This window comes from Oncorhynchus mykiss, chromosome 10 (assembly GCF_057628025.1).
Source record: "Oncorhynchus mykiss isolate SJ-2025 chromosome 10, ASM5762802v1, whole genome shotgun sequence".
Classification (NCBI taxonomy): Eukaryota; Metazoa; Chordata; class Actinopteri; order Salmoniformes; family Salmonidae; genus Oncorhynchus; species Oncorhynchus mykiss.
The window spans coordinates 68,095,720-68,106,790 of record NC_143031.1 but is presented as its reverse complement, the minus strand read 5'-3'; the positions used below and the strand labels follow the sequence as shown (position 1 = coordinate 68,106,790).

The window sequence follows — 11,071 nt, the reverse complement described above, 5'->3', positions numbered from 1 at the left end:
ATCTCTATTACAGTATAGCCTACCATTGCATCTAGGAAATCAAATCGCTGAGGTAGTATTTTGAATCCCATTTTGGGTGTTTCACATCTATTAATTAATCCCCAAGTTTGATATCTGAGTATTGGCACACAGTCCAAGCACATTATATGTTCTCTACAGCATAGAGACAGAGAAATACCACTGAGACTGTCTGAAAGATTCATAGTCAACTGAGCAATTTCTCAGGAGATGTACTTCAAATTATAAGCACTAGATGTCCCCATCTACCTTGTTTATTTCTACTAGCCAGCACCTGGCACAGTTCAAATCAAATGTCACATGCTTCGTAAACAACAGGTGTAGTAGACTAACAGGAAAATGCCTACTACAGCCCGTCCCAACAAAGCAGAGAGAAAGAAAATAGAGAAATAATAAAACGTAATAATAAATACACAATGAGTTTGTTGTTTACAAAGGTATCGGGTAACCATAAAGTTCAGGATATACAATATTTTTATGTTAAAAAAAAGTAGAAATGATACGTGTGCATATACTTTTCACAATACACAATGTGCAAATAAACATATTCTAGAATGTCAATTCCTCATCCGCTATGAGAAGTCTACTTAGTCTGCCATGACCAAGAACACAGGTTTACCTTGTTTTTACAACAGAGACTAATAACACGGTGAATAGCTGCTCCAACTCGAGCCCTGTGACGAGAATGGCAGCTGGCACAGAGCTCCTTAGAACAGGTGACACTGTTAACAGGATTTGTGTGGACACAGTTGTCTATGTTTGTATGGTTTTACATTGCCATTCAATTATTATTGTTTAGGATGGAATAGCCTAGTCCTTTGATCATCTGGGCTAGGCAGGATAAAAAGAGGTGTTGAAATACAGGGCTAAAATCCTTGTTTTGTATAGAAAACAATTGTGTGAAGGGCAATCATTTACAGTGCATTGACTTCTCACACTGCTCTCACATTCACAAACTAGTGATGGGTCGTTCGCGAAACGAGTCGGCTCTAAGAGCTCTTGTAGGTGAATGTTGGGAGCCGGCTCGCATATCAGAAGAGCCAAATCTATTTATAAAAATAAATAAAAAATTAAGATATGAATAATTGGTGTCAACCAATGAACCGTCGTGAGGGAGGGTCGAGCCAACTCACTCACAGTCACACACTTAGCAGCTGAGGAGAGAGAGAAAGGACAGCTGTGAAAACAACAGCTGGAAAATGATTCGGAAGCACAGTAGCATTTGGATGCATTTTAATAATGTAGACAACGTTAGAGCCCAGTGTAGAATTTGCCAAAACAAAATCTCATATAAAGCCGGTTCTATGCACAACCTACACCGGCATATGCGAACTGTGCACACAACTATGAAGCTAGCTGTAGCGGAGCTTCGAGAAACTAGCGGGCCGGCTAGTGATAGTGGTGGAGCCAGCACCTCCACACGTGGAGATGTATCCACTTAGTCAAGTAGGCCTACTTCGCGACCCACAGCAACGCAGTCTTCTATGGACCAGTTTATGCCAAAGTCTATGTCTAGCAAAACAAGGCCAAATTTATATTGCATTGGCTAAAATGATTGCCACCAATTTCCAGCCATTTTCGATTGTGGAGGACAGAGGTTTTAGAAATTATAGCAATAGTCTAAATCCAATGTACACAATTCCAAGCAGGAAAACCCTTTCAAAATCACTTATTCCACAACTGTACGAGAGCACACAGGCTTCAGTGTGGGAAAGAGTCCAAAAAGCTACTGCAGTTTGCCTTACCACTGACTGCAGGATATCAAGGGTAACCACTTCTTAAATGTTGGTTACATGTCACTTCATTGAAGGATTTTCGATGTCTAGCTGTCTTCTGGACCGCTTTGAGTTCAGTCGACAGACACACCTCAGAGAACTTGGCAGAGGAACTGTTGAGAATGGCAAATAGATGGAAAAGTGGTCTGTTGTGTTAGCGACAATGCAGCTAACATAACCAAAGCCATGCAAATGTTAAAATGGACCCATCATCCATGTCTTGCCCACACAATCAACCTAATTGTAAGAGATGCTTTGAAGGTGATGAAGCCCACTGTGGACAAAGTGAAAGCAGCTGGAATACTTCCACAGGAGCACAGTAGGTTCTGAAAAACTAAAGTCTACACAAGGCCAGATTGGGATGCCTGAGCTGAGGCCTAAACAAGACTGCACTACAAGGTGGAATTAAACATTATATTTGTTTAAGCGGTTTCTTGAGTCAAAGGATGCCATCATCTCCACCCTGGCCATTGTCAATACACCTGTTGATGCTCTGACCTAAGAGGAATGGGAGGTGGTGGTGGAGGTCTGCAGAGTCCTGGAACCGTTTGAGCAGGTCACTGTGGAGATCAGCAGCAGGGAGGGACAGCCCCAGCAGTCAGCTGGCCCAGGCACCATGGCAATAGGAAGAAGAGGGATCAGATGGAGCAGAAGCACCAGCAGCAGTGCCACAAACGTCTGCTGTTTAGACGCTGTTTGATGAGAGAGCAAGTGGGGATGCAGCACGAAGGAATCCCTCAGTAGATCCCATAATGGAGGTCCGATCCTATTTGGAGATCTGCAGATCCTCTGAGCTGGTGGAAGAACAAGGCTTTCTAAAGTCATGACAGGGAGACTCTGCATAGTGGCCACATCCGTTCCCTCTGAGAGGGTCTTCTTGAAAACGGGACAAATAATTACTAATAGAAGAAACCACATCAGCCCTCAAGAGAGGCAGCTTGCATTTCTGAATGCAAATCTCTCATAAAAGCAAAATATGGTCAGCATTGCTGTGTGCTGCTGGTTATAACATGGCAATAAAGAAGAGAGAGAAAAGAGGGACCAGTTTAATGTTTTAAGTGGGATGCTGCAGTTTTGCACATTGTTATTTATTTTTCTTTGATGTGGTGCAATATTCTATTATTATGTTGTTCAGACTGTATTTGTTTTGAATTGTTACATTTATATGCACTTTGTTTATATACATTAAATGAAAATGTTAATAGCATTCTTTTTCATAACAAACCAATGCATTTTTAAATACATTGTGGATAAGGTAGAGTATGATTTCATTTAACAATTTAATTCGAATTGTTTTAACACCAATCATAGTCAAACTATCGCAAACTGTTTGACTTGAAAAAATACAAAACCTTTTTTTTTAAAAGAGCCGTTTGGGAGCCGTGACCTGAGTCGAACGAGCCGGCTCACTGAAAAGAGTCGGAATGCCGATCACCATCACAAACTGCTGTGGGCACAAAGAGGGAGGAGCCTAAAAGCTTAGTGTGCTCGCGACGCTCACATATGTATACACTACGTACAGTAAGCAGACTGACTGGTTGGCGACCTTATTAGCTAAGTAGCTTATCTCTTTACTTTTCTAATAGAAGGCGACATTAAACCAGGGAAATTAAACAACGTTCTGCTGGAGAATTAGTGGTTTTCAAGAGGGTTATGCACTTTGGTGTTGGAAAGACGCTCATAGGAAAGTAGGCTAAAAGGTTGATTTTGCTCCGTATCTTGAAGCTGTGTGGTGTTGTTACACGAAGTCGACTACTTGCACTTCTGAGACTCAACCTACGGTACGGTATTTCAGTTGGTCTTCTTACACATAAGTAGACTACAACTAATGTATTGTTTGTAAATTACGGATTTTAGAAAGTAAATAACTTGGCAAGACATTGTTAACGTATTTTGCTGCTTGTAAAGTCAAGTGACAGGGACTGTCTGACTGTCAAGGCATAATGTGACACGTTTACATGTCGGTTGTTATCAGTCTTTTTATAAACATCTATATCAGAGTGACTTGTCATCTGTCCTGGGCACATTTCTCAGAATAAATGTAAAAGTATCTGCCTATACAGCTTGATTCTTGCCTGGACACAATCTGTCACCTTTCATTCACCTTTATTGTGCCTCAAGTGACATTATCCACATGTTGATGCTGTGGGGCCCAGACGAATGTGTTTAATCAGAGCCACGAACATAAAGTACATTTGACATCTACTGTAACATAATTCATAATTATTTGTAGCCTTTCTGCTATTTGTTCTGCAGAGGTTAACAGATATGTGACACACACACACACTCTTCCAACTTCAGCAAACTTGGGAAACAAAACATGGTAGTATGAAGGGTATTTTTGAAAGGAGTTTGGTACTCTTATCATCTTTCTGTGATGAAGAGGTCAGGGTATTGGGTTACTACCTCATGGGATCACATTCAAACAGACACCCATCAATGTTTCATGGTTGGCCATATTTTATTTACAGTCTGGTTGGGTGTGGACCGTTCTTTATACCTCAATGGTGTTGACTATACAGGGATTGTTTTACATCAAAGTTGTTATAGGAAAATCAGTGTTGATACAAATAGATTTGAACACAATTTGACTTGATGCAAAAACCCAACTCTGTATAATCAAACTCAGTCAAAACTGTTTGCTATATGCAGTGTATTTGAAGTGAACTTTTTCGAGAAATGTTGAATTATGCTTTGGTGATTTCAGACTGTCAGCACACTCACTGTGGAAGTTGGGTTGGCAGTTGGCTCTAGAAAATGCACACAGAGGGCAAAGCTTTTTGAAGTCCTTTCATTTACTCCTGAGAACTCTCATTGGATGTTACAGACAGTGTTTAATTCTAGCACGCTGACTAAATTGATCTGATTTCCTGCTCAGGTGTTGTTTCTGTATAATACACTGCTCAAAAAATAAAGGGAACACTAAAATAACACATCCTAGATCTGAATGAATGAAATATTCTTATTAAATACTTTTTTCTTTACATAGTTGAATGTGCTGACAACAAAATCACAAAAATTATAAATGGAAATCAAATTTATCAACCCATGAAGGTCTGGATTTGGAGTCACACTCAAAATTAAAGTGGAAAACCACACTACAGGCTGATCCAACTTTGATGTAATGTCCTTAAAACAAGTCAAATGAGTCTCAGTAGTGCGTGTGGCCTCCACATGCCTGTATGACCTCCCTACAACGCCTGGGCATGCTCCTGATGAGGTGGTGGATGGTCTCCTGAGGGATCTCCTCCCAGACCTGGACTAAAGCATCCGCCAACTCCTGGACAGTCTGTGGTGCAACGTGGCGTTGGTGGATGGAGCAAGACGTGATGTCCCAGATGTGCTCAATTTAATTCAGGTCTGGGGAACAGGCGTGCCAGTCCATAGCATCAATGCCTTCCTCTTGCAGGAATTGCTGACACACTCCAGCCACATGAGGTCTAGCATTGTCTTGCATTAGGAGGAACCCAGGGCCAACCACACCAGCATATGGTCTCACAGGGGGTCTGAGGATCTCATCTCGGTACCTAATGGCAGTCAGGCTACCTATGGCGAGCACATGGAGGGCTGTGCGGCCCCCCCAAAGAAATGCCACCCCACACCATGACTAACCCACGCCAAAACGGTCATGCTGGAGGATGTTGCAGGCAGCAGAACGTTCTCCACGGCGTCTCCAGACTCTGTCACGTCTGTCACATGTGCTCAGTGTGAACCTGCTTTCATCTGTGAAGAGCACAGGGCGCCAGTGGCAAATTTGTCAATCTTGGTGTTCTCTGGCAAATGCCAAACGTCCTGCACGGTGTTGGGCTGTAAGCACAACCCCCACCTGTAGACGTCGGGCCCTCATACCACCCTCATGGAGTCTGTTTCTGATCGTTTGAGCAGACACATGCACATTTGTGGCCTGCTGGAGGTAATTTTGCAGGGCTCTGGCAGTGCTCCTCCTGCTCCTCCTTTCATAAAGGCAGAGGTAGCGGTCCTGCTGCTGGGTTGTTGTCCTCCTACGGCCTCTTCCACGTCTCCTGATGTACTGGCCTGTCTCCTGGTAGCGCCTCCATGCTCTGGACACTACGCTGACAGACACAGCAAACCTTCTTGCCACAGCTCGCATTAATGTCTCATCCTGGATGAGCTGCACTACCTGAGCCACTTGTGTGGTTTGTCGACTCCGTCTCATGCTACCACTAGAGTGAAAGCACCACCAGCATTCTAAAGTGACCAAAACATCAGCCAGGAAGCATAGGAACTGAGAAGTGGTCTGTGGTCACCACCTGCAGAACCACTCCTTTATTGGGGGTGTCTTGCTAATTGCCTATAATTTCCACCTGTTGTCTATTCCGTTTGCACAACAGCATGTGAAATTTATTGTCAATCAGTGTTGCTTCCAAGGTGGACAGTTTGATTTCACAGAAGTGTGATTGACTTGGAGTTACATTGTGTTGTTTAAGTGTTCCCTTTATTTTTTTGAGCAGTGTAGTAGGAAGAGTTGATACCAGGCTCAGTTGTCCTGATTAGTGTAAATATGAGGGTTGATGTCATGAAAGTACAGTATGTGCTGAATAACTAGGCTAATCTGAATTGTGGACTTGTTGTAATTGGGATTTTACAGTATGTACAGTAGTGTCTGTTTGTGTACTTGTGTTTACATCTGCGTGCATTTTCAGTGTGGATTTCCAGGCCAATGACAATGGCAGTCTCTTCCTACCCACACACAACCTAAAGAGAGAATGTAGCAAGCCCCTCTTGACCAGTGGAGGCTGGTGGGAGGAGCTATAGGAGGACAGGCTCATTGTAATGGCTGGAATGGAATAAATGGAACGCTATCAAACATATGGAAACCATGTTTGACTCTGTTCCATTTATTCCATTCCAGCCATTACAATGAGCCCATCGTCCTATAGCTCCTCACAACAGCCTCCCCAGCACTTGACACACACCTCGCCTTCATATGGCCTTTCCAGAATTCTAGTTTACCCTCATACTGGCCTAGTAGTAAACAGCTTTAAGATGCTCTGCCTTGGGATCTTTAACCACACAGACTAGTGAGGTCATATCCCACAAACCTCATCGCTCCAACTGAGGCACCTTGCATTGAGAAAGGGCTGTGATATATAGGGCCTATACCTAACGTAAACAAATAATTCATAGCACTATGTCAACATAGCAGGGGACTGAGACTTTATATAGCAAGATATTGGCTTTGTAACACGTGAATGCACTGGAAAAGTAAGGAGTTTTTCTGCTAAGTAACCACGTGTGTGATCAGGTCAAGTGAGGAGGCAATGTGAAGGGTTGTCCCTTTTAAATATCTGACATGCATGTCAATGGAGCATTACACAGGCCGGCTGGTTTAGTTTCACATAGTGGAATGTCTGGTTTGACCACTTCAGTCTACAGTGAGACCTGTAGGGCTAACCCAAGCTATTCATGTAAGAGCAGAGTGTAGTCTGGATTCTACGGTTAACTTGTTTTACAAGGCGCACGCGTGTGCCTAAATTGAAAAATGTAGGCGCACACAAAGAAATTTAGGCGCACAATTAAAATATTTTGCGATATTAAAGCCAGAATCGTACATTTTTCTCTGCTCACTCGTGCTCCTAAATAACAATTCTAGGTCGCACAGCAAAACATTTAGGCGCATATGCGAGTAAAATGCTCTAACTGTAGAGCCCTGGTAGTGGTGAGATTAGTGACTTATCATCGCAGGTTAGTTCATCTGGGAGATGAACATATATACATGCACACATACAGAACAAAGTTATACCCTATGGATTATATGGTTGAAGAGAAGAGACTTACAGTGCCTTGCGAAAGTATTCGGCCCCCTTGAACTTTGCGACCTTTTGCCACATTTCAGGCTTCAAACATAAAGATATAAAACTGTATTTTTTTGTGAAGAATCAACAACAAGTGGGACACAATCATGAAGTGGAACGACATTTATTGGATATTTCAAACTTTTTTAACAAATCAAAAACTGAAAAATTGGGCGTGCAAAATTATTCAGCCCCCTTAAGTTAATACTTTGTAGCGCCACCTTTTGCTGCGATTACAGCTGTACGTCGCTTGGGGTATGTCTCTATCAGTTTTGCACATCGAGAGACTGACATTTTTTCCCATTCCTCCTTGCAAAACAGCTCGAGCTCAGTGAGGTTGGATGGAGAGCATTTGTGAACAGCAGTTTTCAGTTCTTTCCACAGATTCTCGATTGGATTCAGGTCTGGACTTGGCCATTCTAACACCTGGATATGTTTATGTTTGAACCATTCCATTGTAGATTTTGCTTTATGTTTTGTATCATTGTCTTGTTGGAAGACAAATCTCCGTCCCAGTCTCAGGTCTTTTGCAGACTCCATCAGGTTTTTTTCCAGAATGGTCCTGTATTTGGCTCCATCCATCTTCCCATCAATTTTAACCATCTTCCCTGTCCCTGCTGAAGAAAAGCAGGCCCAAACCATGATGCTGCCACCACCATGTTTGACAGTGGGGATGGTGTGTTCAACTGTGTTGCTTTTACTCCAAACATAACGTTTTGCATTGTTGCCAAAAAGTTCAATTTTGGTTTCATCTGACCAGAGCACCTTCTTCCACATGTTTGGTGTGTCTCCCAGGTGGCTTGTGGCAAACTTTAAACGACACTTTTTATGGATATCTTTAAGAAATGGCTTTCTTCTTGCCACTCTTCCATAAAGGCCAGATTTGTGCAATATACAACTTATTGTTGTCCTATGGACAGAGTCTCCCACCTCAGCTGTAGATCTCTGCAGTTCATCCAGAGTGATCATGGGCCTCTTGGCTGCATCTCTGATCAGTCTTCTCCTTGTATGAGCTGAAAGTTTAGAGGGACGGCCAGGTCTTGGTAGATTTGCAGTGGTCTGATACTCCTTCCATTTCAATATTATCGCTTGCACAGTGCTCCTTGGGATGTTTAAAGCTTGGGAAATCTTTTTGTATCCAAATCCGGCTTTAAACTTCTTCACAACAGTATCTCGGACCTGCCTGGTGTGTTCCTTGTTCTTCATGATGCTCTCTGCGCTTTTAACGGACCTCTGAGACTATCACAGTGCAGGTGCATTTATACGGAGACTTGATTACACACAGGTGGATTGTATTTATCATCATTAGTCATTTAGGTCAACATTGGATCATTCAGAGATCCTCACTGAACTTATGGAGAGAGTTTGCTGCACTGAAAGTAAAGGGGCTGAATAATTTTGCACGCCCAATTTTTCAGTTTTTGATTTGTTAAAAAAGTTTTAAATATCCAATAAATGTCGTTCCACTTCATGATTGTGTCCCACTTGTTGTTGATTCTTCACAAAAAAATACAGTTTTATATCTTTATGTTTGAAGCCTGAAATGTGGCAAAAGGTCGCAAAGTTCAAGGGGGCCGAATACTTTCGCAAGGCACTGTAAGTCAATGGGAGTTGGATAGGACAGAGGACAGAGTATCATGTAGCACAGTTTACCCAGGGCACTGGGATATTAATATAATCGTGTACTCATCAACTCCCATTGGCTATTTCTAACACATGGTGCAACACTTCATAAGCTATGTGTGTGTCAGTGAACAGTTGGTGTTCTCTCTACGTCATGGATGGTTGTCAATCAGAAGGCACAAGCAGCTGAGAGTGCCGCTAACTAGTGGTCCTTGAGCTTGAGGTCCTTCCGATTATCTTGACAGGCTGTTGTTAACGTTGCAGAATGTGCTGCTTTTTCAACAAGCACAGAGGGCATGCTCGGTTAAGTTTGTTTTGAAAAACATCTCACTCTGACTAGGCCAGGGAACAAAGTGACCAACCATGCAGGGCAGCATGAGGTAGCATAAACCCAGGCCACTGTGTGACTGGAACAGGGAAGAAACAGGTGTCTGGGACAGCCACCATGCCAACAGCGGTGGCCGTGATGACTCACCGACCGACCGGTCTCCCTTTCTCCCAGTTTCTCACACTGGCCATGGCCTCAGCCCGGCTCAGGCTCAGCATTGTCCCGTGTTTGGGATTACACCCCCCTTACCTGCATGTCTACCCTCCCAGCCCCCTCTGGCGACCCCAGTGAGGGGTCAGTGAGAACAAGGGGGCCATGTAGAGAGGGCCACTTGCTGGAGTTGTTAACATAGTCTTAACCTAATCCGCTGGGGATGACTGACTGTCGCCCATACCTCTGAACCTTAACACAACTGTTATGTAACTTTTTAGACTGAATGTCTACACTAAGTACCTCGTATCTACTGTTGATTGAACTGAAATTCTCCACTAAGTAAAGGGAAAGGGGGATACCTAGTAAGTTTCACAACTGAATGCATTCAACCAAAATGTGTCTTCCGCATTTAACCCAACCCCTCTGAATCAGAGAGGTGCCCCGGGGGGCAGCCTTAATCTACACCCACGTCATCGGCGCCCAGGGAGCAGTTGTTGTTGGGGGTTAACTGCTTTGCTTAAGGGCAGAACGGCAGATTTTTCCACCTTGAAGGCTCAGGGATTCGAACCAGCGATCTTTCGATGAAGTACTTCTTATTGTCTACTGTTGATTACCACTTATTGAGAAGATTGAAGAAGCTGTCGAGCTTCTTAGTGTCTTTGTCTCGTATTTGACGTGGCATGTTCCTTTTAAAGGTACAATTTTTTTTTCTACCTTCTCATGTAACTACAGTCAAGTTAACTGAGAAAGTCTACCTGTTCACTTTTTTCTTGAATTTGCTTGTCTTTGACTAAGCTGAGACACCGTAGCTTGTTTTTGTCTCAGGATACATCACAAATTGCAGGACCTCCAACAACCTAAAATGACCTTCAATGACCTAAAGCATACTCACCGCCAGTGGATGTTGCTTAGGGGAGAACGGCTCTTAATAATGTCTGGAATGGAGTGATTGCAATGGTATCAAGCCCATGAAAACCATGTTTTTGATACCATTCCATTTACTCCATTCCAGCCATTATTATGAGCCTTTCTCCCCTCAGTAGCCTCCACTGCTCTCCATCTATAGAACAGCATGGTGTCTAGTGGGGAGACTGACTGGAGAGGGAAGATTCATATCTTAACACTACGGTAGTTAAAAAAACAGGCGCACCAGCAGTAGTGTGTGCCTGTTGAGTCCAAACCAATGGAGCCTATTATCTCCTCTGATCTGGTTAATGACAAGATGAGAGCGTGGCGAGGCCTAGCGCTATTCATCCCTTCTGAGAAGGGCCCTACCAACATCACAGCTATGCTATTCATCCCTTCTGAGAAGGGCTCTACCAACATCACAGCTATGCTTTTCATCCCTTCTGAGAAGG

The 11,071-nt window shown here is 43.2% G+C and overlaps 1 protein-coding gene across 2 annotated transcripts in view; it reads left to right on the top strand.

Annotated features, from left to right (window-relative positions):
* The first annotated feature begins 3,274 nt into the window (after window positions 1-3,274).
* The window catches only part of LOC110534509 (FHF complex subunit HOOK-interacting protein 1A), a 69,274-nt gene continuing 61,477 nt past the window's right edge, over window positions 3,275-11,071 (top strand). The window contains exon 1 of one of the 2 annotated variants that reach the window (XM_021619393.3): window positions 3,275-3,574. The gene's annotated coding sequence lies outside the window, so the exon portion shown is untranslated. The remainder of the gene's footprint in view (window positions 3,575-11,071) is intronic. The other variant, XM_021619394.3, reaches the window with a different exon arrangement.